The following is a 25,926-nucleotide window of genomic DNA, read 5'->3' as shown; positions in this document are numbered from 1 at the left end:
CTTTGAGAACAACAGACCTTTAAGGTGCCATTGTTTTCTCCTCTGTCAGTGGGAACTGAGCTTTTGTAAGATTTAAGTGGTGCAGAATTAAAAGTATTTAGGAAATGGCTGACATACAGTAAGTAATCAAAACTATTCACCATTATTCTTTTGAAATACAGTCCTGAAGTCTGAGAATTGTTAAGAATTGTTATGCACTGCACATATGTGCTAATGAAAATAGAAGTCTTTAATTTTTTAAAAATCTCAAAAAAAGAGAAAGATATCTGAGAAATGTAAGCCAGATTTAGTAATTATTTCACAAATGAACAAAATTTAGCAGATCTCGTGCATTTGTAAAGCCTGAAGAATCAGCTTTGTCAGGAGGATAGGAACCTCAAGGTCTAAGTGACCCCAAACTTGGCAGGCTTGGAGACTTCCCGGCTTCCTCACCAGGTATGCATAGACATTTGCAGCCCAGAAGAGGGGCATAATCCTTGACTAGTTCTGCTATTAAGGGATGCTCAGTACATGCCCTCAGCAACTGTATGGAATCCAATAAAAGAACACCCTGTGTGTTCAGAATTATCTTCAGAAAAGATGTAAAAATGCATGCAATAACTCTGTACTGATTTCATAAAAGCTCAGCAAATTACTTGCTAATGGAAAAAGAAAAGAAGGGGAAAATTTGTGAAACAGTGCATCATAGAAAATCAGGGAGAGTAGTGTTTACTTACAGGGCCAGGGATGCCTTGCCTATCTTTAAAGCTCACTCAGAGTTATATAAAGAAAGACAGGACAAGTCTAACTATCACAGATAGCAACTCACAACTCTGAATACATCCTTCCATTGTTTTTCATCTTAAATAATGTTCTTGGGGAGGGAGGAAGGATGGTTTCTCTCAAGAAAAGATCACTAACAGATTTAGAAACAATATAACTTTGAATTATGAAGCATCCATCTGTGTTGCTTCCATTTTAACATCAGAAAGAGAGACAGAGAAAATAGGTAAGGGAGAGATAAGTCATGTTCAGTTACAAGAAACAAAGGAGACAGAGTTCTTCTAAAGAGTATGAAATACCAAGCAGGAAACACTCACAGCATACCAGCTTGTGCTAAGTACCTCATCATCTTTTCTCATAATCTTTTTTTTTCCATGGAGTTCTATTCCATGGGAGAAAGGTACAACATTTTCTATTATCAAAATGTAAACACTGGGACATACATACAAGGAATTTACAATTAAGAGGCAAAATCGGAAATCAAAGTCAAACAGCTAGGTTCTGCAAGGCATGTTTTGAATAATTATTGTGGGTCCAGGTCTCTCAGATTCTCTGAAAATGTATCAGGTTTAAGGAATGAAAAGAATATATTGCAGAAAACCAGTAAGAAAAGTCTGCACATCTATAGAGTCTACACATGATGTATCAGCTTTCTATCTAGTATCTACTGGAGTTTGAGATTCTAGCTCATCTTTTTGACATTTAATAGAAAAGTTGGAGGAGGAAGAGGGGGTAATTTTTAATTTAGTTTGGATAAAATTTTTCTTCTATCAATTGCCTGTTTCATGGCCTGCAAAATTAAATCCTATTATTGTCAGATGTCTTCACTATGATTAAATTGTTCTCAGTTAAATAATCTTCAAAAAAGTAGTAGGCCATTGCAGCTTGAAATCTAAGGACTTGATGTAGAAATAGCTTTAAATTAAAAATGACAATATTTACCTCCAGAGCTGCTGCAGAAATAATGCAACAATGTTTGCAAAGGCCCTACTAGAGAATCTGGCACATAGTAGGCACTTTCTCAATGTTCTTATCCCTTTCTATGAAAGTTGTGTAACGAATATTGTAAGCCTTACGAGAGAAGAGAAATGTAATAGATAGGTGGGGTGATGGTTAATGCCCATTGAACACTGTATTTAACTTAGGAAAAATATCTTGTTAGGAAATGAGCAGAAAATGTTTCTACATTTGCAATAGAGCAGAAAACAAGGCAATTATGGATATCAAGAACTGACTGTAGTCACCAGTCGCAGAGGAAGAATTACAACATCAGTTCTAGAAAAGAAAGGAGAGAAAGCTGGATTAGCGTTGAACTATATCTGAGGAGACTGAAGAGAATATGAAAACTGTTTTTCGTTACTACAGTAGGATATTTAATAGATGTAATAGAGGAAAGAAGGGTTATTATAAAGTTTCCTAAGACAAGTTTTGGAAAACTTAATTGATAATTTCCATGAAAATTTTATCATTAACATCGCCATCATTGTCAATATCACACAGCTCTTATTGATTTTTCCCAAAATGTTAGAACTGTTTAAATAACAATTCACTAGTAATTATTTTGTGAGAGACATTGCTAATATATTATCCTACTTAATATTCATAGCAAACAACAAATGTAACAATTAGTGCTATTTTATAGACAGATACAATGAACTGAATATCGCTGTTCAATACTTCCAATATAAACATAGCCAGTATGGGCAATAACTCACTATTCCTTTAAAAGCTAATATATGTCACCTTTTTGTATGGATGGTATTATTTGATCCTCAAAACAACCCATGAATTACATGTCTATTTTACATATTAGGCCACTGAGTTTCACTAAATTTGCCCCAGATCACACCCTTTAATTGGTAGATACAATGTCCTGCTTTAACTAAGGCACTACATAAGAAACCAGGCCAATCTCTCTGATAACCATAGATATAAATTCTTAGATTAAGAGCATCACTCTCATGTGAAAATCAAGATCAAAGTGTTGCCCAGTGACTCAGTCATTTTCTTCCAACATTTCTTCCTGAATTTATTTCATTTATGGTCATTTGTTGAACATAATCAGCAACAACCTGCCAGGTAAACAGCTAATTATTTCAGTTCTGTTGCAAGCAAACGAATATTCCTGCCTGCAAAATGACAAATAGGACCTGATCAACAGAGTAACAACTGTTTCAGTCTTGCAAAGTCCCAGGAGTCTAATGAACAATGGCTTACTGCATGAGCAATTGCACAACAAAGAAATCACATTAGTGTGGTTTGTTTAGGAACTATTGACTGTAATAGGTTTGCCATAGTTTTGAATTGAGCAGTGGAGAAAGCATGCCTGGAATGCTCACAACGTTCATAGTTCTGCCCTTAACACCACAGCTCTCTTTGGGCCACCAGAAATTGCTTTCCTCCTGGAAGGCAAGAACACAAGGAACTCTCACCCAATCCTACTCCTCTAATCAAGAGCAACACTGTTTGTACCAGCAAGAAAGCTTTCCACAGAAGCATATATCATACACTTGTGATTTTGAAAGGCTGGAGCAATCAGGTTCTATGACAACTTGTTAAAGCCATAGATGTTCAAAGGGTTTTGGCCCAGGCCTTTATTGTAGCCGGTAAAGCCAGGAAGCTCCATCTCCCCCACCCTGAGGAATTGCCTCTGGTGCCAAAATAAGACCAATGGGCTACCTATGCATCCCTAATGCCCCCTTAGGTTCCACCCTAAGCGGAGGCTACTTATGTGCCTCACTCCACGTGTTCCAAGGAGAGATCGCCAGCCCCAGGGTGGAGATGCCACACCGCAGGGGGTCAGGGTTGTCTCTCCCCACATTCCCAAAATAAAAGTTATTTATATTTCATACTTCTTATCGTTTCAGCCACTGCCAGTCCTCCTCCTCCTCCCCCTACAGTTCTATCAGATGTGGCCGCAAATGTGTGAAAAAATGAGCTTTGTACTCAATCAAATCCAAATTTGAATGTGATAGGATTATTTCCAAAAGATGTGAAGTATAAAACAAAAGAGGCCTTTATTCTGAGAACACAGAGAGACATAACCAACACCCCCAACCTCTGGAATCTGGCAATCTCTCTTGCGGACACGTGGCATAGGGAATATATAAGTAGCCTAGGCTTAGGGTAGAGCCCTAGGGCCATTAGAGATGCACAGGTATCTCATTGGCACATGTTTGGAAACAGGGGAAGATTCCTAAGGGTCAGGGGGAGATAGAGCCACAGGTAAATCTCTAGGGGTGGGGGAGGTTCCGGTTGAGGCTTTCCTGGCTACAGTGTCCTGTCTGGGCCCAAACCCTTTCATATCCCATCTTATGATTATTATAAAAAGGGGCAAAGATTTCTCTCTTTAACTACTTCCTGCTGGCACAGGGTGCTGTACTGGAGTCTAGGGGAGTAGGCGGGGTGATGGTTAATGCCCAGGTAGACGCTGGTGCCAGGTATTTTAGCCAGGACAGCTTCACTGATGAATGCACGCATGTTAGACTGGAAAAACAAAGAGACATAATGTTATGAGGAGACATGGTACTGTCATATGTAAGGACCCAGGTGAGGTAGAGTGAAAGGTGCCTTTGATTTAGACATGTCATTATATCAGGATGACATTGAGGTAGGATCATTGTCATGGTGAGGTAGAATTTTGAAAATTAAGTGTGGGGTTAGCAGGAGTGATGTTATGAGAGGTGAATACTCCTGTACCTGAAAGCATAAAAGTTAAGAGGGTAGGTGTGTAAAACCTGTTTCTGGTCCAGGAGTTGAACTGGAAAAAACAGGGGGAGTAGGGAAGGCTGTGGCTGTACCAGTATAGGGAAGGCAAGGGCTTAGGCTTTCAGGGATGTCATGTTTAACCAGATATCTGAGGGGAGAAGGAACTGCAACTGTTATCATATAGAATATTATGAAGACTATCTTACGCATGATGTAGGAGTCTTTAGGAAAGACTTTCAAGAGTCCTGCTGTAAAAATGATCATTAATAGAACATAAGAAATTAGGAACCAAAGTGGATAAAAAAAAACATGACTTAGCCTGTTAAATGTGGCTGCAAGGCCTTTGTGAAACAGAGAAGGGTGGGTGACAGAAGATGAGATGATCACTCAGAATGATCAGATTTAGGGCTGGGAGGGCACCTCTTAGCCTCAGTGATGTGAAACCAGGATGGGAGTCCAGCAACTTTGACCACTGTACGGGTAGCCAAGTAGACCAGATAGGGGCCACTCCACCTTGGTTGTAGTCCTGTGGATTTAGAACATTTGAGATAAATTAGATCTCCTGGGAATATGGGAGGATCTGATTTGGCCCCTCCAGAGGGTTGTGGAATGCAGAGATCAGCATGTTGTCACAACAGATGTTGGAGGAAGGAGAGGACTGGGACATAGTCATGGGGGGGGTTGTGGAGTAAGAATGGCCTGCCGTACATAAGTTCAAAAGGATTTAAGAAAGTAGGAGCCTGGGGAAGTGCCCTGAGCTTGGTTAAGGCTAAGGGCAAAAGTTGAGTCCAAGATTGATTTAGTTCTAAAGTGAGTTTTGTAAGGTATGTCTTTATGAGGCCATTTGCCTTTTCTATGTTTCCTGAGGATTGTGGATGGTGTGGGATCTGTACGTGCCAGGTGATGTGTAAGCTTGAGGATACCTGTTGAGTGATCTGAGAAATAAAGGCAGGACCATTATCTGACTGAAAACTCTGAGGTAGACCAAACCTTGGAACGATTTCTTGTAATATGACTTTGGTAACTACATCAGCAGTTTCCCTGGTTGTGGAAAGGCTTCCATCCATCCTGAAAAGGTACAAACAAAGGTGAGAAGATATTTGAGAGTCATGTGGCAGGGCATGTGTGTAAAATCTATCTGCCAGTCCTGACCAGGCATGTGACCTCGAAACTGATGGGCAGGAAAGGAAGGGGGTGCCATATGTCCCTGAGGAGAGGTCCTGGCACAGAGATCACAGGTGTGAGTAATCTTAAGAATGATAGCTTTTAGAGAAAGGTGTGTGACTGTTGGGGCTAAGAGTTTGTATAGGGCCTGGAATCCTATATGAAAACAGTTGTGTAAGTCAGTGATGATGTCTAAAGCCTGTTGATATGGGAGAACAAGTTTAGATCCCTGAAAAACACATCCCTGAGTATTTTGTGTGTAACCTTGTTTATGAAGTAGCTGTAACTGCTCTGGTGAATAATTAGGCTGAGGTAGACTATTTGGAACTAACAGGAGAAGATGAGAAGGGCAGGGCCCTTGTGCAGGTAAGTTGGCTTGTGAATCTCAAAGGCATTGCCTTGAGCAATAGGATCTGTAGAGTTTTGGTGTCTTCTACAATGAATAACTACTGCCTGCTTTGGAAGTTGGGCTGCCTCTAGAAGTTTAAGGATAAGGGGAGCATTAATGATTGTGGTTCCCTGAGTGGTAATAAAACCCCATTCTTGCCAGATAGAGGCATGAGAGTGTAAAATGCTAAATGTATACTTTGTGTCAGTGTATATATTTATAATCTTGTCTTTTGCTAGTGTAAGAGCCCTTGTAAGGGCAGTAAGTTCTGCCCTCTGCGATGAGCTGCCAGGTGACAGTGGATTTGCCTCTATAACTTTTGACTGGTTAACTACTGCATATCCTGCCTTTTTTTGGATGTCTGTATTTTTTGAACTGCCATGTATGAACCACGGGTCAAAGGCCAAAGAGAGAGGTGTGCTATTGATGTGAGGGAAAAGGGTGGGAGTCACCTGTAAAAACTCAATACAGTCATGATGAGGATGGTCCTCTGAGGTGGGAAGTAAGGTGGCTATATTTAGAGGATGAATAGTTGCAATAGAGATGGAAGGGTCTTGAGAGGGAGTTAACTGTACTGTTGAAGGTGAAAAGGGTTCATTAGGGCAGGAAGCACTTTATGTGAGATAAGCTCACGTAGGTGATGAGGTGAGTGTACTGTAAAAGATTGCCCTAATGTAAACTTTTTAGCTTCCTATGTAAGGAGGACTGCAGCTTCTAGAGCTTGGAGACAAGGAGCCCATCCTTTTAATGTGTGATCTAATTGTTTTGACAAGTAAGTTACTGCTTGAAAAGAAGGTCCTTTTTTGTGTCCTAGTACACCTATAGCATTGTGGCCCTGACAAGTAGTGTATAGAATGAAAGGTTGGGTGGGATCAGGAAGGGTAAGAGGTGGAGCTTTTAGGAGAGACTCTTAATTTTTGAAAGGAGGCATGTATGGGCCTAGTTGGGCCCAGGGATTCTGATAAGGGACCATTAGCGGCCTTATAGAAGGGTTGAGCTAGGGCTGCAAAGTTAGGAATCCAGAGATGAAAGAAATTAGCTAAACCTAGGAAAGATGTAACCTGCTGTTTAGTTGTGGGCACCTGGAGATCACAAAGAATTGCCTTATGATCTGAGGTGACGGAATGAGTGTTGGGGGTGAGAGTGAGACCTAGAAATTTGACTTTCGGGGAGGTTATCTGGGCTTTAGCAGGAGACACACTGTATCCACAAGTAGCAAGGAAATTAAGAAGACTGGCTGAATGGTGTATGGCTAGCTTATGGGATGGAGAACATAATAGAAGGTAGTCTATGTATTGAAGAACAACACTAGGTTTGAGATTAAGTTCTGTGAGGTCAGTAGCAAGAGCTTGACTAAAGAAGTGGGGACTATCTTCGAACCCTTGGGGGAGCACAGTCCAATTAAGTTGCTGAAACCTGAGAGTTTCTGGGTAGGTGCATGCAAATGCAAAGAGGTTTTGGCAATCAGGCTGTAGGGGGATAGTGAAGAAGACATCTTTAAGATCTATAACTGTAAAGTGAGTGGTGGAGGGAGGGATATGAGAGAGCATGGTATAAGGATTTGGCACCACTGGGTGAGTTGGGGTAACAGCACTGTTAATTACCCTAAGCTCCTCTATCAGGTGATAGGACCCATCAGGCTTGAGTACAGGGAGAATGGGAGTATTGTGGGGTGAATGGGTAAGTTTAAGAAAACCTTGTCTAAAAGCTGCTTAATTATGGGTTTAAGTCCCATTAAATTTGGGGAGCTATGGGGTATTGGGGAACACAGGGAAAATTTGAGGGATCCCTGAGATGGATTAAAGCAGGCATGGCATGTGTAGCCAGAGTGGGATTGTATGTGTCCCAAACCATGGGGTCAACCAGAGAAGGAGGAAAGGGAGGGAATGGCTTTGTGATGTGTTGTGAGGCTATTTGGAGGATTGGGGCTGTGGGGAGAGAGAAAGTAAAGGAAAAATTAACCTTTTGAAGAAGGTTTCTACCTAAAAGGTGTGTGGGACATGTTGGGATTACTAAGAAGCTACGGGTAAAGAAAAGAGTCTGGAATCTACGTGCGACAGGCCCTGTCTGCAAAGGTTGATTAGGCTGGCCATCAACACCCACAACAGAAATCAAGGACTTACTACAAGGTCCTAAAAATTCAGGAAGTACACTATAAGTCACCCCCGTATCCACAAGCAGAGATATTATCTTACCTGAGACCTCCAGTGAGACTCAGGGCTCCGGCAAGTTTACTACAGTGGGGGCTGTGAGCCCCAAGCCCTGTCAATCTTCAACAGCAAGTCTGAGCGGATCAGTCAGTGATGAATCTGGCATGGCTGGAGTCTCCTGTGAGGGTGAGGGATTAGAGGATGGCTTACCTGCTCGCTGGCATCTAGGACAGTTGCTCTTCCAATGCCCTTTAAGGTTGCAGTATGGACAGGGTCTTAGGGGGATGCCAGGGTTAGGACAATGTTTTGCCCATTGTCTTTGTTTGCTGCATTTGAAGCATGGTCCAGGCAGGACTCAGGCAGCCACACCTTGTTGAGGATTTCTTGTCTTGGGAGCTCTGAGTGCCACTGCTAAAAACTCAGACTGATATTTACCAAACTTTAATTTTTGAGCTTGCTTTTCCTCTTTTTGAATCTTATCTCTGTTGTTGAAGGCATGGAAAGCTAATTTAAGTAGATCCCCTTGTGGAGTTTGAGGGCCATGTTCAAGCTTTTGTAATTTTGCACAAATGTCAGGAGCAGACTGGAAAATGAAATGAGTTAACAGCAATCATCCCTTCATGAGAGTCTGGGTTTACATTAGTATACTTAAGTAAGGTTTCCCAAAGTTGATTTACGAACACAGCTGGGTTTTCATTAGCCTCCTGGACCTGTTCTAAAAGCTTGTTATAGTTAGTATGTTTGTGAGCAATATTATTAAGGCCCAAAATCAGATACTCAATCATCTTATGTAATTTTGTTGAACCTTGTCCATTCTGATAGTTCCAGTTAGGATTTTGTTAAGGCACAGCTACAGGCCCAGGGTCATTATCAGTGGTGTTTGCCTCATGTCTGTGGTCAGCTTCTTCTCGGAGCTGCTTGCCACAACCAATTTCACTCTTGTGAGCTGAGAGTGGTATTTAAAAATCACATAACCATCCTTAAAATGTAAGTCATAACAATTAGTAATGAATTCAAATTGCATGATATAATTCTGTGGGTCAACAGAGAAGCTACCTAACTCATGAGTAATCTGGGATAGATCAGAAAGGGAGAAGGGCACATGTATATTAACCAGTCCCACAGGGCCAGCTTGCTCCCAAAGTGGTAGCAGAGCTTAAGGAGAAGATAGCAGAGTACAGGGCTATTGGGAAGCCATCTGTCTGGTAGATGCGTGTGAGCAATTATCTGTAGAGTGGCTACAGAGCGGTTGCAGATTACCCTGGGACGAGGAAACACAGGCAGATGTCATCTCACTATGTGCCTTGCAGTGAGAAAATTGCTGTTGGTAGCACAAAGAAACATCATGTGGAACAGCATCATGTTGCTGTTCATAAGATGAGCCACAAGGGGGCACCCATTTGACCGTGAGATCCATCCCAAGATGGCAGCTCCCTGTCACATGGCAGAAGGTTGCAGCAACGCAGTGACTGTTCTCAGCACAAGCTGGAACAATCATGCAGCTTGCCAGAAGGTCACAATGAACGAGATCGAGTATGGTGGGCAGGTGGCAAAAATGCTATAGAGGGCAGAGTAGCACTGCTGGGAGAGCTATGGGTCCTGGGAGGCAGACAGGAACACGATTGCACAGAGGGAGGTAACTGCGGTGCAAAGGGACCAGAGCTACCAAGAGAATCAGGGATGGGGGAGAGGAGGGTGGTCCAGTGGGAGGTGACAGCAAGGAATGAGTTTGGGAGTAGGCATGTGGCGGCTGATAAAAGACTGGAGGAACATCTTCGAGCATGTCCTGAGGGCACAAGGAAACAGTTTAGGTTGATGCAGAGCTACCTAAAAGTATTTTGGTGGGAGTACAGCACTTAATGAGAGATGGGCATGTTCTCAGAACAAGGAAGGCCTCGATATATGGGAGTTCTATCAACCTGTCACCAGCCCAGCAAAAATCCTAGAGGTTTTTGAGAACACAGGGGTCAAATGTCCCCTCCCTGGGCCAATGGTCACTGCTAAGTGGATTGTTGCCCCAAACCTCTTGGCAGAAAAGTTAATCCTTTAGTTTTTATTCCACTTTTAATCTTAAGAGTACGTAGATTGGAAATTAGGCATTTTAGAGGCATCTTTTGGGAGTTAGAGAACACATTTCCCATAACTGATTCAGGTAAGAAATGAGCCGTGGACCGAAGCACAAGCAGTCACTCATTCTGTGGCGCCACATGGCAGCTAAGCTTCCAAAAACTCATATATTCCAGTCATCACTGAGAGATTTACGAGTGGAGTCCATGTAGGGTCAGTAACAGTTCTGCCCGTTAGAGCACAAATCTCTAAGGGAATTGAGGGCCTCCCAGTGTGGGCAGTCCAAAAAAGCTCTGCCTTGGGCTATCAGAACCCAAAGGACGAGAGATTTGTGAATGCAGGCTTGCCCAGAAAGACCCTGTCCTGGGCTGTCTTAAGGACTTAAAAATGTCACAGACCCACGTGAAGGTGGAGAAAACTCTCCTGGGACCGAGCCCAGTGCTAAGAATTCTCCGGAGAGTGCTCACCTGAAATTAATTGGCCAGTGTTGAGTGCAGGAGGGCAGTGACAGGTTCAGCAGATCCTGGGTGAGGAAAGTGGCAGGATGTAATTCGGTTCACAAATTGGCTGCAGACTCCACTGGGACTCGAAATGAGTGTGTCCCAGGAGTCAATCGCCTGTTGACTGAGACATGGCACAAAATGATAGGATTATTTCCTAAAGATGTGAAGTATAAAACAAAAGAGGCCTTTATTCTGAGAACATGGAAAGAGATAACCAACACCCCCCAACAGCTGGAGTCCTGCAATTTCTCTGGTGGACACATGGCGTGGGGGGTATATAAGTAGCTTAAGCTTAGGGTAGTGCCCTAGGGCCATTAGAGATACACAGTTATCTCATTGGCACATGTTTGGTGCCAGGGGCAGGTTCCTAAGGGTGTTAGGAGATAGAGTCACAGGTAAATCTCTAGGGGTGGGGGAGGTTCCGGTTGAGGCTTTCCTGGCTACAGTGTCGGTCTGGGCCAAAACCCTTTCACAATGCAGCCCCTTATACTTATCAGCTGTGTAATTCTGGACAAAGAAAGGCAACTCATTTGTAAAACAGGGGAAACAATTTGTCAATTTCAAGATCCTTGTAAATATTAACTCAAATTACAAAGAAACAAACTGAAACATCTGACTGAGGACTACGAATTTCTGTGTGTGCATGTGTGTGTATATGTGTGTGTGCGTCTTACTTTGATAGTAAAAATCAAGTTTGTTGGCAGTACAATATCACCACAAAGTCATACCACCATTCCAGACTGCTCCTTTGGATTTGTAATTTGCCTGAAATTTTTATAGGATGAGGAACTGGTGAAGGAGGATCAAACAAAGAACAGAGTAAATAGAGCTAAACGGCTTTAGGCAGATTCCGCTACTTTATTGTAAGTAGCTTATTCAATCTAATTTTAAGAAAACAGGACAGGAAGTAATAAGATTAAAGATCCAAAACTCAATTGAAAATAGGTCATATCTAGTCCAAGTAGGATTTGGGTTCCAAAGAGAGATTGAAGTACTCCATAAAAATTTAAAAAAAAAAAAAAAAAAAAAAAAAAAAAAAAAAAAGATAAACAGGCTGTAATAAGTCTGAAGAACACACTATCACATATTTTGTAAATTCTTAGTGGAGTATTTCATTAAAAATAATAAATTGAGAGAGCTTCTTTTGAAGTTCAGTTCAGAGCAGGAAATACAAGCCAGACATATTCATAATATGAGTACTAAAGAATCACACAACGTTTAGTATGATAGAATCTGTAAGGAGTGGAAAAGTGCCTTTTGCAGGCTTTTTGACCACAGTGCTCTCAACAGGAAGCAAAAAAACCATCCTAGACCTACTGATCAAGCTCATCCTCATTTGAAAATGCATAAGTACATAGAAAATGTTGGAGAGAAATCTCATGCATTGCTTCTTACTTCTTTCAGTTTTTATTTGTGCAAAGTTCTCAAAAAAATTTTGCTATGCAACAAAAAAATTCTAACTTTAAACAATTAGTCTTCTTAGTCATACAAACTAGTAAAATTTTTAGATGCTGCCCAATAAACATTTTTAAAACATCACTGTATGATTTTATGTGAAGTAATCATGAACAATTGTTTGAGGCATGAATATAAGTAATAGTGTATTTAACTTATAGTTCATACATACGTGAAAGTTCACTAATAAGAAAGTTTTAAGAACATTTATAAATATTTGTTACCTTTTCACTAAGGACAATTGAAGCTCACAGTGAATTAATCTGTGCATGAAGAAATTAAACTAATAATTTGTACTGTAAAGCAAAACACCATAAATCTAATAATAAATTCAAGGTAAGAATGGTGTTGCAATAGTGATGAGGTTATTTCTTCAAGTTTTAAATTTTCTAAATCTTCTTGTAATTGTGTACCACATTAGAAATCCAGGAACTTGCAAAGAATTGTGTTATTCAAAGTACAAAATTACTGATAACACCTAGGAAATTTCAAGTTTGTGGGACATTCCTACTTTTTCCAGAGCTACTATAAACACATTGATTGAATTAATAGAAAATGATATTTAATTTTCTTTTTAGGATAAAAATAAAGTTTATTGTCAACACATTGTTTAATTATAGGGCATTAAGTAAACAGGCACTAATGGGTGATTTGTTTTGTTTTGGATCTGAGTGTGAACCTAGAGCCTTTGCACTGGACTACATCCCCACCCATTTTTATTTTTATTCTGAGGCAGTATCTCACTAAGTTATTAAATTGATCAGGCTATCCTTGAACTTTCAATCCGTATGATCACTGACTACTTATCACACACTGATCTAAGTGACTTGTATGCATTTGTTCATCATAAAATTTTATTCTGATTTAACATTTAATATAAGATCTATCCTCTAAATTTATACTTGCATATTATTGTTAACAAAAGGCCTAATGGCATCACTATTTGACCTTAATGCTAAGATCAAGCATAGGCACAATACTGTAGACCATCTGTTATGGTTTGATAACTAGTGGTCAACTTAACACCAGCTGGATTATATCAGCATGCATTGAGAGAAGATGCTCCACCTGAGAAGGGTGGCCAGGATAAATAGGTGGAGAAGAAGAGAGGCGTGGAGAGGGATTGAGGCGTTATGGAGGCATTGTTAGTTCTCCTATGAGTTGCTGTCTGAGCTGTTGTTTCTTCTGGAGAAGATTTGGTCTTCACATCGAGCATTGCTTCCTGGCTCTGGAGGGGAAGACATGTGCTGCCTGGTCTCCAGGGTGAACTCATCACGCTGCTTCCTGGCACGTTCCCGACTGTGCTTGTCATCGGAGGAGCTCGGGGCCTCCGTGTCGCTGAGGACAGCTGTGGTTCCTTTCAGGACAGCCCCGCTCTTTGTTGTGAGTGTGACTTCTCAGCTCCAGTGTAGAACCCTTATCCCACTAGGACAGCTCCTTCATCCTGCTGGCATAGACTTTCTGGCTTCCACCGCTGACCCTTGGGTCTTCCCGGCATGAATCTGTAAAAGAGACTGGCATGAGTCCTTCTTGTGGGCTCTGGACTTCCAGTTGGACTCGTGGAGGCATTGTTCTGAGCTCTGGGTTTTTATCTGGACTCATTTGGGACATTGCCATGGGGTTTAGACTCTTGACTAAATAATCTATGTTGTTGGTGTTGCGGATAGATTTCCTGCATTCTCCTGTGTTAACTTCTGGTGACCATTATAAAAATATTATAAACTCCATGTCCTGATCTGAATTGTTCTCTGTGTGCAACCCCTGACAACGACACCATCTTTGTGTGGAGTTGGTACATGTATAGAAGATATTTTAATTTTTTTTTCTTTCACTCCTCTTCCCTTCCTCTCCTCAGCTGTTAATCTCATTCACATTTGAGATAGATTTGTTTCCCTACTTCCTGTTATCTGTCTTTCATTTGCTCTTTATTTATATTTTCGATTTTTCATATAGGAGAAATCATGTCCTGTTGAAGCTGATGTGTCTGATTTATTTCATTTAGCATTGTGGTCTCAAGGTGTATCCATTTTCCTACAAATGACCCAAGTGTAACTTAGTTTATGATAGAACAGTGTTCCACATTTCTTTATTCATCCATTTTTGGACATATAGATTGCTCCCAAGTTTTAGATATTATGAATTGTGCTACTTTAAAGCCACATGGGTGTGCCCTTTGATTAGGAAGTCATTTTCCCCACCTACAAGACCATAGTTTCTGGTATGCCACTCTTTGATTTTATGTAGTATTTTTTTTTCCTTTTGTGATTGACTATGCATTTCAGTTAACATTACATCCTTTAGGCTCATGCATATTGCCACAAGCTAAAGGATGTCATTTTTATGGGATTGTTCTATCCCACTGTAATTATATAGCATGGCTTCTTTCTGTGAGTTCTAGGTGATTTCCACATCTTGCCTACTGTGAACAATGCTGCAATAAACATGGCAGGCTAAAGATTTTGGAGATTTGATTTCTAACTTTTTTTGGGATAATATCCAGAACTGGAATTCCTGAGTCATATGCAAATTCTGTTTTTAATTTCACACAACGTTTTTCACAGGACCTATACTATGTTCCCATCTGGAGTACAAGAATCTGCATTTTCTGAATCTGCTTTCTCTGAATTGTTCTTCTTTTTGTTTTTGATAACTCACTCTTCCTGGTTTGAATTAGTATCTTTTTGCAGTTTTATCCATATATCCCTGATGATTAATAGCTCTGAGCATCATTTCACATGCTTGTTGACCATTTGCAGATGTTCTTCGGTTGTTGGAGACCTGTTTGTATATTTAAAATTAATTTATTAAAAAATAGAAACTAGCAGCACATTATACCATTCCCAAGGTTGACATTTCCCTCTCGCATTTTTTTCTTTTCCTCAATAGAATCATTTTAGTTAAAGGTGGTAATACTTCATTATTTTTATTTATTTATTTCAGGTCTTATCTTCTCTTTTTGCTAAGAAAAAGCCTGTGTAGATCAATATCATGAATGCCTTTCTTCTATTCTTATAGTTTTAGGTCTTAAACTTAAATCTTTATTTCAAGTTAAATTTTTGAATGATGAAAGTTAAGGATTTGGTTTTGTTATTGCACATATATCCAGCATTCCAAAATCGTTACTGATGAGTAATTTTACTCTATATTCTTTTACCCCTCTTTAAAATCACTTGATCAGCTGGAGATTTCTTTCTCATGATTGACTGAGATTTATAGACTAGTTGAAATATTAGCTGTACTACTGTAAAACTACACAAATAAGTGCAAAGTAGCCCATGTGCAAAAGTCATAGCAAAGCAGATGCCACAATACTATGTTGCTCTCAGATTCTTAAAGCAAGAATTCAACAATATATTGAGCAACTTGATCTTGGCAGCAAAATGTAATAAACACATATTTCCATTTTCACAGAGATTAAATAACATCTTATTTAGGCCTCTTATTTGGAACAGGAAAAAGTCTGAGTCTGCGTTTGTTAAAGCCATGTTTGTAGTTTTCTTCTTTTCCTTTCTCTTTCTAATATTATGTAGTGTCACTTTTAAATCTTTTTGTTTTATTGACTTTGATTAATAAATTGCTTACTCACCTGTGTGGAATACGCTATAATCATATCATGCCTTGAACATAATATGTTTGAACTTTGATGTGTTTATCTTAGATTATACAGAAAATGTATCTGTTTTTTAAAACTGGCCATCCCTCCTCTCTTGTCATCTTCCTAATTGATATGTTAAAGAATCAGTTAGGCTACAGTGAAATATCACATCAGTGTTGTTTCTGTCAAAGTACTTTTGGGCAATTGTTTCAGATAACTAAATTTACCCATCAGGTGGTGATTTTATTAGGGTACATTTTATTGGGGTACATTTCAGTAATGGTGTTACAGCCACATAAGAATGACTTTGGGGTTAAGAAGGATGACTAATGGTCTTTCAGTGTCTTTTAATTATACATTGGGCAGGCTGGAAACAAAAGGTTTACAATGACAATTTCACAGAAACTTACAGGAAGGTGCTCACTAGTTGATTCTAGGAACTGTCTATGGGTGTAGCATATTAACTGAAAGATCAATGAAAGAATGAATGAAAGAAAACAATATATTAATAAGTCCCCTGGGAAAAGGCAGGTAGCTAAAATTCAAGGGAATTCTCAGAAGGTAGCATCTGACTTCCTCACTCCTTCCCTACGTTTTGATGAAACCTAAATGCAGCAGCAAAAAGAATGAAAAAAGTTAATGTCCACAGATTTATTCTTCTATCAGTGGAAATGCAGATTAACCATAGGCTTCAAAGAACTAGGGTCCATGACACACTGCCCAGATCACATTTCAAGTACAGCTGAAATGTGATTTTTTTTCTATCAGTTTCTCCACTTTTGAACATATTTCAGACATTGAAACTAAGGGAGTGAGTAGCGGCAAACTTTTAGGAAACTGGTACATAATATTTTGGTTAATAAAGAAGAATAAGTTCTTCTTTCTGAAAGATACAGATGTTTGCAAATTATCCCTTGCTGAAATTTGTCATGGAACAAACCAGGTCATTCTAACTAAGTTTACAAGTCTATTGTTATAAGGAATAGATGTTACTCTGTAGAGGAAATGGTACCCAGCAATTCCAGTCTCACGTGATATGCAAATATAACTCTTTGACTGTGGAGAGTAGTAATAACATGATTCAAAACACAAAGTTGGCACCAGAAAATTTAGTATAAAGGATGAGTCTGCAGGTTGAGCTGTCAGGGGAGCAGCCCGTTGAAGCTTTCACAGTTAATTCAAATGAAAACACTGAGATTAAAAGTTATAACACAGTTCCAATGAGACAAGAATCTCTGCAAAATTAGATTGCAGCCTTCTTGTAACCATAAAAGTCATATTGTTCTTGACACTGCTAAATCAATCAATTCAAGAAAATTATCTTCACAAGTTCAACTAACTGTTCTTTTTGAACCTATAAGTTATGGCCTGTTTCCTATAGTGAAGAGGTGTTTTTTGCTATTGTTATTTTGTCTTGTTCTTGTTTTCTGGTCTGGAGAGGAATGGATGCTTTTCCAGCAACTTTTGACAAAGAAATCACACTTCTGCCTGTAATTTCAGCAAAGATATAACTTAATATAAAGAAAAAAGTTTGCAAAGTCTTGAGTTGTGAAAAACAGTGCCTTCTAAAACTTGTCATTCAGCCAGTTATTGATATCCACCAGTGATTTGTTAAAACAAAACAAACCAAAAAAAAAAAAAATTAGTGGCTGAAATACTATTTTTCTGTTTGTGCAAAATTAGTGACTATTTCTTAACACCTTAGCTTATGTTTCAGCAATTGCAGACATCTCTGATGAATAGTTTCCATTTGGGACATTGTTTTCCATGTTCTGTGAAGATTTATTTTGTTGAGAGCTAGTGCTCCTGGTCTGATTATACAGTAGGACAACAAAGAACAATGGAACAATCTTTTTTATACAAACAAGCAAGTTATATGTGACAGATTTAAGACTATGTCATCTTGACCAATGGCTGCTTTCATGCAAAAGTATATGATAAGATTTCAGACACATTTCATGAGATCTGAAGCTGAATTAAAGCATCATTTTATATCAGTAGTATATGTTTGGTAAAAAAGCATTCTTCTGACACTAACACCATGGTTTCCTGCACCCTGTTGGTTCTACATGGCTTCTGGGCTGGTCAGCTTGCTTATTGTGGAGCTTCTATAGCCTTTGGCCATTATATTACTTGATATCTTAAAAGGTTAGTATCACTTCCGGGAGAACACGGCAGACAGATAACAGCAGCTACAGAGGGTCTCTGAGAGACCCAGCTTAGAATCCAGGAATGGTGCGGAGTGAGAAATCCTAAGCAAGAGGAGATACACCCCACTGACCCAAGAATGAACTGGGCTGAGAGAAACCAACTGGGAATGCAATCCTGGTTCTATAAAAGGAACAGATAAATCCTCAGCGTGGAAGCTGGATCCCGCACCCTTAAATAAAATTTTTTAAAAATATTCTTCCCTCAGTTTATTCTGTTTAAAATGATGTAACAATTATGATAGTGTTGGCAGAAAATGCTGAGATCACTAAATAATAATTAGTACATTAATATTAAAATTAACATATTTTAATAGGTTAAAGTATAAATAATATTTATATTTCAAAATTATATCAAATGAATTAATGATCATTTTAAAATATTGCTTCAATTAACATCTTTTGGAGTTTGCTGTTCCTTCTGCCTGAAAGATCTTCAGTTACTAATGGTGACCTGATAAATAGTCTTGCAAATCTACTTCTAGTTAATTCGAAAGTAGTGAATTAGTGGTAATGATTGAGTTCTAGCTCTACTTTTTATGGCATGCTGATTGGTACTATTGTCCTTCAAACTAATGCTTGAGCCTTGTAGGAACATGGATTAATGAATGTTTCACTCGATGTGTAAACTTTGGTTGGCTTTTCTCTTTATGTAACACAAACTAAATTCCTTGAGAATAACTGCAGATTCCAGCATGTAGCAGACCCTGAAGTATGTATTTTACTTTTTAAAGGTATGAAGATTTTATATTTATTAAAGTTAGGAAATGAAACAAGCTCTTCAGAGTGAGTTTTGACCACAGAAATGTAGAAAAATGTACACTCTACAGCTTGAGAGTGGAGCACTGTGAAAACAAAACAAAACAAAACAAAACAAAATACAGTAGCAGAAATATGCCTATTGAAGAAATCATCTCTAAGGAATTTCACTATTTTTTAAAACTGATTTTGTTTTTTAGAGCAAATTTTAGAACAAATTTTGACATGCAAGTCTAGTCTTTATATACCCTCTTCAACAAATTCTTGTCATATATATACCTTTCCAGACTATCAGTCTCACATCATAGTATTATGTTAGTTATAATTTTGAACCTAAATTGATACAGTACTATCACCCAAAGCTCCTACTTCCCATTTAGATTCATTTTTCGTTTTGTAATTTGTATGATTTGGGCAGATTTATAATGGCGTATATCTAACATGTACATAATTATACCAAATTAATTTCATAAAATTCCTAGTTTGTCCTAAGTTCTTTGTATTTTGTTCTTCGATCTGTTCTCCTCCAACCCCTGCTGATCAATGATGTTTTCCTCTCCTCTGTAGTTTTCTTCTTTATTAGGATGCTATAGAACTAGATTCATACAGTTTGTGACATTCTCAAATTGACTTCATTTACTTAGCAATATACTTTTAAGTTTCGCCCTCTACTTTTCACAGACCAGAACTTTCTTCTGAATTGTCTCCATTTGTCTGGATGAACTCTAATTTATCCCCTCGCCTACTGAAAGACAACTGTTTGCCTTGAAGTGTGACATTTATGAGAAAAGCTATTATAAACACCCATGTGTGTTGTGTGGATATAGGTTTCCAAATCACTTGGATAAATACAAAGACAAATATTTGCTGAATTTTGTTGCGTGAATATATTTATTTTTATAATAAGCCTTCAAAATGTCTTCTAAAATAACTTGGTTTGCATTTTTCCAAGCAGTGCATGAGAGTTTCTCTTGTTCTATATCTTTGCAAATAATTGATATTGTCAGTATTTGAGATTTTTGCCATTCTAATAGGTGTGTAGTGTAGTTTTATTTTTTATTTGCATGTCCTTAATGACATATATGTCACTGAGCATCTTTTTATATGCTGACAGACATCTGTGTTTCTTTTTTTGATGAGGAGTATGTTTATGATTTTTGAACATTTTAAAACTGAGTTCTTTGCTTTTTCATTTTTGAGTTTTAAGGTTTGGAGGATGTGTGTGTGTGTGTGTGTGTGTGTGTGTGTGTGTGTGTTTATATTTTAACTATCACATTTGTCTTTTATACCTTTTACAATTCATGTATCTTTTTTCTTCTTTTGACACTGTTTCTTGTAGTCTAGATGTTCTAAATTTAATAATGTGTAACTTATAGTTATCATGCCAAAGATCACCTAGACTTTATCTTATATTATCTTGCAGAAGTTTCAGAATTTTGCATCACATTTAATCCATGATTCGTTTCACTCTTGTATTGTGGACTGAATTACCTCCTTCTCCAATGCTCATAATATGAAATCTCAATCACTAAGCAAGCACCTCCCCTACCTGGTAAATGGAGGCAGTGTGGCAGACTGCAGCCCTTCCAGGAGGAAAACCAGCAGTGTGTCCTGAAATCTGCGCTATGTTGGAACTTAGGACCCTGGGAAGCCAAGCAAGCACCTCCCCTCCCTGGTAAGCAGTGGTGGTCTGGCAGACTGCAGCCCTTCCAGGGGGAGAACCAGCAGCAGCTCCTGAGATCCATGCCATGTTGGAATTGAGGATGCTGTGAAAACAAATGAACATCTTTCCTCCCTGCTAAGAAATAGTGAACCTACTGCTACATGGCCTAGAGTCAAATATCCCACTTCCCCTATCACCCCCCCCCAACGGCCATTAGCAAATGGGAACCAGAAATCTGAGCATCTCTTGGGAGGTTGACCATAGCAAATAAAGGGAACTTCCTTCAACCATTTCTTTGAAGGCAAATATTTTTATTACTGTTTTGCTTTTTTCTGATTAATGGTACTGCTCTATTCAATATTCTGTTTTGGTAAGTTCTATAGTGTTCTATGTTTCGTCTCACTTTGATACACGTGATTGAAAGAACAACTATTATAAAGATAACAAAATATACTGTGATACCTATTACTGTTATCCCAGTAACCTGCTGTGAAGTTCTGTACCAATTTCTCTGTACAATCTTAGTTGGCTTTATTCTGACATGTTCTGTTGTATACTTTCAAAATAAAATTAAAAAAAAAATAAATTTCAATCAGTAATGTGATTCTATTTGAGATAGATTCTAAAATAGTATTAAATAAGTTAAAAAGAATTAAATAAGTTAAAAATGCAGTCATCCAAATAGGGCCCTAATAAAATAAATTTCCTTCTATGTTATGAAAAATAGATGCCAGACATTCACTCATGATAAGAGTTCACATGAAGCCATAGAAAAAGGGCAGCTATACAAAAAGGCAAATCACACAGAGAAACCAAACTGACAATTTGATCCTGCTCTTCCAGGCTCCAGACTGGGAAAATGAAAATCTGTTGGGTAAGCTCCCCAGTGTGTTGTGTTAAGTTATGAAACTGTCTTTGTCTAGATTCATTTTTGTATCACCAGAGAAGTCATTCCAGCACCAGTGTTGGAGAGACTATATCTCCCCATGCAATGCTTTTGAGCCTGTGTTAAACTTGAGCTTACCAAGTTTAGATAGGTCTATGTGTGGGTGGCATGGTTTAGATCTAGAATGTCTCCTAAAAGGTTCCTTTTTTCAGAGACAGAGCTTTTGGAAGGTGCTTAAGCTGTGGACCACTGTGATTGACCTGCTGTGAGGAGGTGGCCTGGTCAAGAAAATCACTGCAGACGTGACCTGAAAGGACCCTGAATCTTCCCTTCTCTTTCTTCTTTCTGATTGCCATAACATGAGCTTCTGACTTCCTCAAGTCCCTCCTTCTACCACTCACTTCCTGGCCTGGCACCAGTGGACGGTAGACTGAAACCTAAACATCTTGAAACAAAACGAAACTCTCCTCCCGTAAGTTGTGAGGCTTGTATTACATCCCAGGCATGACTAAGTGACTAAGATAGAGGGTCCTATCCCACTCCAATGATTTATTTGTTTATTCCTTTAGCAAACCCAAACTATCTTTTTCATTATGCCTTCATAGCAAGCCTCAAAATCTTGAAATTGGACACTAGGAAAACTTCTTCAATGTTGTAATGGCTATTCTGGTCTTCTGCCTTTCCACATAATATTTAAAATTATATTGCCAATATTCAAAAAATAACTTGCCAACATTTGAGTTGAAATTAAATTATATCTATCGATTAAATTGGAAAACAAGTATTGAACTTGCTGTCAGTCTATTCATAATCAAGATATCTCTTGTTTAGTTTTTATTTTCTTCCACCAATATTTCATTCATTTCTTCATGTAGATAGCACACATATTTTGTTAGAATTGTATCTAAGTATTTTGGAGGATTCTAGTAAAAATTACTATGTTTTAAATTCATATTCCACTTGTTCATTTCTGGTATATAAGAAAGAAATTGATTTTGTCAGTTAATTTGTATTCTTCAACATTGTTACAATTGCTTATTAGTTGCAAAACTATTACTTGTTAACTGATTTAGATTTTCTGTACGTAAATCTAGAATTTTCTATACATAAATCTCAAATATAGGTTTATTTCATCTTTCTCCTCTATAGATTTTTAGTTTCCTGTTTAGCATTGGCTAGTACTTTCAGTAAAAATTTAAGTAAGAAGAATAAAAGGAGACATCCTGCTTTGTTCCTTATCTTAATGGGAAATTGTCTCATTCATAGGCCATGTATACTAGGACAGTGGAGTACTTTCAAAAGGGGCTGAAGAAAATACTTTGACTGGCTTGTGAAAAATAAGGCTTACTAAGGCAAGAGAAGGAAAGGATAGAGTTCATTGTGATTTGTTAGTGAGAAAATGTCCACAGAAAGTATATATGTGTACACGACCCTATTTGGTAAAATCACCTAAGGAATGCATATTTGATGAAATCTTTGAGGAACACGTACCTAAAAGTATCACTAGGCAGGTACTGTAGTAGTCAGATAGATGAATCACTTAGTAGCAGATTAGTGCAGGTAGAGGGTAAAGATAAAGACTAAACTACATAGCAACGACATAATGAGCTTTCTTTGTTCTACTATGTGACAGTCTTCCAAGAAAAAGCTGACTCGGCAGTTGGTTGGAGAGGCAGTTCCTACAGATGTTACTAGTTTGACCAGTTCCCAGTGTTCTTTAAATTATATTCGTCTGCATATTCCTTTCCTGTCTACTTGCAGTCTCCTCTTGATTTCATAAAATATTTGGGAACGTGAAATACATGGAACTAAGTGCTCTAGTTATACTCAAGACCAATACGGAAAACTTCTGCTTTCTCCCCATATTTAAACTTTTTCATAATGTTTTATGTGTCATTTATATTTATTGTAAAGATATTTCAAATATGATTTTATTGATGTGATTTCAAGCAGCTAATTTTATCCATGAATTACTACTTATTTTTATGTGTGACACATTTAGACTCTCTTTGGCTTTGCTAGAGCCTATTTCCTAATGACCATTGATTCCAAGTAAGCGTGGAGTTTTCATTTTCACCAAGTTCCATAATATGTTGGCTTCCAAGAACTTGATCATTGCATTTGTGTGTGCTGAAAAATCTCCCTTCAGGATAATAAAACATAATCTAACAATCCATTTTCTCCTTTTCTATAATGTAAACTAAAAATAGAATAAATTATAAGTTAAAAGGTAATTCAGGTACACCTTGGTTCAGTGTGTCTTTCCTGTCAAAAAAAGAATGATTTGACTGAAAATTAGTCATAACCAATTTTAGAGTCATTTATTTGCGAAAAAGTACTGTTAAATTTATGAAGAAAACACTAAAATAATCACAAAAACTGTCTTCTCTTTGTCTCTCTCTCTGAGAGAAAAACTGTTTTGACTTAAATTCTAAGTAGCAAAACTAATCTAAAATTTTGAAATTATTGTTTAAATCTTCATATTAGGTATGACATTTAATATCAACTTATTTGGTTTAGGCTATAATGTAGAAAATACATTTCTATATGTTTAATCATTTTAAGATGTTCTTTGATAAAGAAGTTGATCTTGTATTCTATCCATCATAACTAAAAGGTTTGACAAATGTCATAATATATTTTAATTATTAAAGTATTATTAAGGCTAATATCAGGTATCAACTTGATTGCATTATTGAACTTGCCACAGTTATGCTCAAACTATTAGAGTATAGTTAAAGGCACTAAAAAAACTAATTTTTTTACTCTAACTTGATTGGCTATATAAAATACAAAAGTGTATATTAACTGCAAAATGTGTGTATATCTTTAACTTTCCTGTTAGAAAATAAAAATATATAATATTAAATTAGTTTAATTTATTTTCATTTAATTTTCAAGAATAGCTTTTAAGCTCCATATTCTTTAAAAGAAAGATATTTATTTCTGATCTATAGCTATCTCCATAAACTTAGGAATGTAGTCCTACAATTGTTAAAAGAGCAAATACATCTTTTTGATTGTTTTGTTGTTTGAATTAAACTGTACAGATAGTTTCACCTTGAGTGTCACCTGTATTTGGTGGCTTTAAATTCCAAATGTGATCTGAAAAATCGCCTTCAGTGTGTGACTGGGTTTACTATGTAATTTTTCTCTTCAAATATGTCATTATTGCAGTCTCCCTTCTAAACCCTAAGTATACTGTTATTAACTTGCTTTTAAGTTTCTCAATAAAGCACCATTGGGATGTACTTTAAAACACTGCATCTTTATTAAACAGCCTTAGAGGAAGAAAAGGTTATTTTAACAGTCATATAACAGCGTGGTTCTCTGGTTCTCTTCAATTAGAATTGTTCAGCCAAACTCTTTAAATGTTAACATTGTGTCCAACTGTGTTTATTAATACACTTTTTTCTTGCTACATTTTCTCAATATCACAAGTCTCTAGTCAGAACAGGTTTTAGATTTTTATTTAAGATAAGTAAAATCTCTCTCTCTCTCTCTCTCTGTCTCTCTCTCTCTCCCTCTCTCTCTTTCTCTCTGTCTCAAACACACACAAACACACACACACTGTTCAAATAAAGAGACAGACAGGTATAGATGATACATTCATGTATAAAGAGACATTAAATAGGTCAACGTTTCTACATGTGTGGTGACATAGAAAAGAAATTTGGAAGTATTTTAAAATTTAACATTAGTATCTCTCAATGACTAGTGTGGGTGTGAGTAAATTTAATAATTCAATAATTACTCTAACTCACAGTTTGTATGGCAGAAAATTTAAGAGCTACAGTATAGAAGAATTGGCTGGGGATTTTAGCTCAGCGGTACAAGTGCCTGTCTGGTGAGCACGAGGTGGTGAGTTTGATCCCCGGCACGGAAAAAAGAAAAAAGAAAAAAGAAAAAGACAGTATAGAAGTATTAGCAGGTTCACAGCAAATATGTTTCAATATACCTAACTTTTACTTGAAGTGTGATGTATGTCGTATATAGTGCTAAAAGCTTTGCATGTATACTCCCATTTAATCCTCAAAGCACCTTTAGATATATGAAAACTGAGACCCAGAAACTTATCAAACACAACAAAGGTGCTTTCTGTTGAGTTGTAATGCATGGCCCCATATTCTGACACCTCAGTGACCACCATCTTTTGGCATGCTGGGTTTGTGATATCTATATTTGGTTCCATGGAAGTTTCCAACAGTATATTGTATATGGCATCCTAAAACTCAGGAAGACAGGCTTTGGTATTCAGAAGAGTTGCACAAGGACAGCACAAGTGCACGTTAAAATAGCAGCCCACATTAGGAATGCTGGGAAGTGGCACTACTTACGAGAAGGGCTTCAAAGTGAGAATTAAAGCAGCAGGCATTCACAGGAAGGGGAAGTAACTCAAACAAGGCAGAGCTGAGACTAGCAGCGAGAACTAAGAAAAAGAAAAGACCAGCATCAATGCCTACTGCAGAGAACTTGGTCATAGAGATGAGATCATTTCCATAGTGCAGAGAATTTTAGGAGAAGAGATATTTCCAACCCAAGAGCACTTTTAGCAAAGGAGTGGGGAGGAATCAGAGGATCATGCTGGCGACCAGGTCAGCTGTGAAGTGTGGGGTTGC

Source organism: Cavia porcellus, unplaced genomic scaffold (genome assembly GCF_034190915.1).
Source record: "Cavia porcellus strain 051 isolate PalLab524CR breed Dunkin Hartley unplaced genomic scaffold, mCavPor4.1 scaffold_4, whole genome shotgun sequence".
NCBI classification, from domain to species: Eukaryota; Metazoa; Chordata; class Mammalia; order Rodentia; family Caviidae; genus Cavia; species Cavia porcellus.
This window is presented reverse-complemented; position numbering follows the sequence as displayed.